Genomic DNA, 2,641 nt, shown 5'->3' on the forward strand with positions numbered 1-2,641 from the left:
TAGTATTAAAGTGATTAACTCAGCTAACTAATTGTCTATATGGGACCAATTCTAAAAATTGTACATGGAGATTCTCTCCTAAACTTCTAAGAAAGATCATGTTCTGATTTCTTCATTTATTCAGTAAATGTTTATTGACCACCTACTGTGTGACTCTGAACTATAGGCATTACAGGTGTAAAGATTTCCAACATTTTAGTCTGCTTTAGAAGTTCATGGCCAGACCTTAGAGGACACAGATAAATAAGAAACTCTGAACCAATATAACATACACATATATACACAAAAGCCCTCAAAGTAACAGAAAAACATGAGGAAATCATAAGTTCTCATGACATGAAATCCAGGAGTAAGGCAAGCTTAAATGTTGGTTGAATCAGCAGATAAATGATATTGTTCATCAAATGGCCAACAGACTTCAACATGCGTGCTTGGGAATAAATTCAACTGATGTGATGAGCTAACAACTCAACAAGGTAAAAGGAAAAGTGATGACTGAGAGAGAGGACACAGATTTTCATGTTCAGGCTTTGGGCATGAGTCACTAATTTTAACAGAAAGGATAGGTAGAAGTGTTTAATCCAAAGAGTCTGTTAGAGGACCTCAGGGAAGAGAGCAGCTATTGTCCGAGAGATCACTCAGGCAGGTTTTGTAGATCAGAAAGAGAGTAGGACAGAGAAGAGACTCACTAAGGACATTAATATTTAAGGGGCAAAGCAATAAGAGATGGAAGTTAAGTAAAGGGTTATAAAACAGTTGAAGATATAAAAGGTAAATCAGGAGGAAATACTGCCTTAGAAGGTAGAGAGCAATGTTTCAGAAGGGAAGAGGTGCTCGGCAGTGTTCAAAACAGTTTAGAGAGTAAGACGACGTGAACTAAAAGGAGACTACCAGATATGTCCATCAGGAGGCCAGCGCTGGACTCTCTGAGGGGCAGTGTGGCCTAGCGGTGGCAAGCTAGACCTGTAGAGCTAGATTTCCTGCATTAAAACCCTGGCCCCACCTCTTGCTAACTGCATGACCTGACGCTGATTACTTAATCTTTCTGTGCCTTGTTTTTATCATCTATAAAACAGGCAAAACTTAATACTTATTTTAAAGGACTATTATGAAAATTAAGGCAATATTTCTACAGCTCTTAGAACACTGTCCTAGGACATAGGAAGTGGCAGTGAGGGTTTGATCATAAATACTGTGCATATTTAATGTGGAATGATGGTAGCAGGAGCCAATTAGTACTGAGTTGAAAGGTGAGTAAGGATAAGGAACAGGAGAACAGAAGACAGTTGGGGCTTTAAGAAGTTTTTCAGAAAAGGGTAAGGCAGAAAAGACAGCGGATGAGCTAAAAGTATGAGGTTTTGTTGTTCATTTTGTTTATTATGGATGACAAAGAGTTGACCAAAGTTTTAGCCTGAAAAAGAAAAAAAAATCCAAACCCTCCCTGTGCTTGTGCCCAGGCCTCAGCTTGGGGCAGAGGCCATTGGTGGAACATGGACCCTCCCATGCCAATGGCACCGGGTGCCAACCTGGGCAGGGAGCTGCAGTCATCGTGGGGTGGGTGGGAAGGTCAGGCAGGGTCGGGGGTCCAGGGGCCAGGGTGTGTGTTACCAAGAACATCTCCCAGAGATTCACATACACATGAGCTGAAGCTCCAAGCCTCAGGCACGTGCCCCATTCTCCCGTCGGACTTCTTACAAAACACAGTTTCAAAGATAAATATTAAGACTCTCAAGACTGCCACCACAGAGCATCAAACCCAAAATATGGGGAGTTTTTGAGTACAGGGCCCTATGGTGTGCTGCATCGGTGTTATCCCCTGCCCTGCTCTGGCATCTGGGCATATTAATCACCCTCCTCCTTTTCTTTATTGGTGTCATCAACAAAGGGACAGCTATTCCTACAGCGGGCTGGCAGTACCTTCTGTATGGTGAGTACAGTGAGTTTATTAGGTGGCCTCATGCATCAGAGCTGGGGACCAAGTGTGTCCAGTCATGGAGTCGACAAGCCTTGAAGGTTCCCTTTCAGCCTTGGGTCGGGGCAAGAGTTTCCTGGGAAGGGAAGATTGATTCCCCTGCCCCCAGCTGGGAAAGGGTGTGATAGGTGATTCTACATTAGCTTTTCATTAACAGTTGGAAAACTTTTTATTACGGGACAAAGAGAGCAAAGAAGCAAACTAGTGTGTTCATGCCTAAGGTCATGCATTTTTTCAGTGAGGTAGGGTTTTCGTATTTTTGTCTTAGTCCATTAGTGGTGCTATAACAAAATATCTGAAACCAGGTAATTTATAAAGACCAGAAATTTACTTCTCATGGTAGTGGAGGCTGAGAGTACAAGATCAAGGCTCTGGCTGGTTTCGTATCTGTTGAGAGCCTGGGTCTCCGGTTCCACTATGGTACCTTGTTGCTGTATCCTATGGAGGGGAGAAACACTGGATCCTCATATGGCAAAAGAGATGAAAGGGGCAAAAGGGGGTCAAATCTCCTCCCTCAAGCTCTTTTATAACGACATTCATGAGGGTAAATATCTCCCAAAAGGCCCCACCTCCCAATGCTGTTGCATAGTGATTAAGCTTCCAACCCATGAATTTTGGGGAACACATTCAGACCATGGCAATTCTTTCACCTAAAAAAATATGAAGGCA

This window comes from Propithecus coquereli, unplaced genomic scaffold (assembly GCF_000956105.1).
Source record: "Propithecus coquereli isolate 6110/MARCELLA unplaced genomic scaffold, Pcoq_1.0 Scaffold102, whole genome shotgun sequence".
Classification (NCBI taxonomy): Eukaryota; Metazoa; Chordata; class Mammalia; order Primates; family Indriidae; genus Propithecus; species Propithecus coquereli.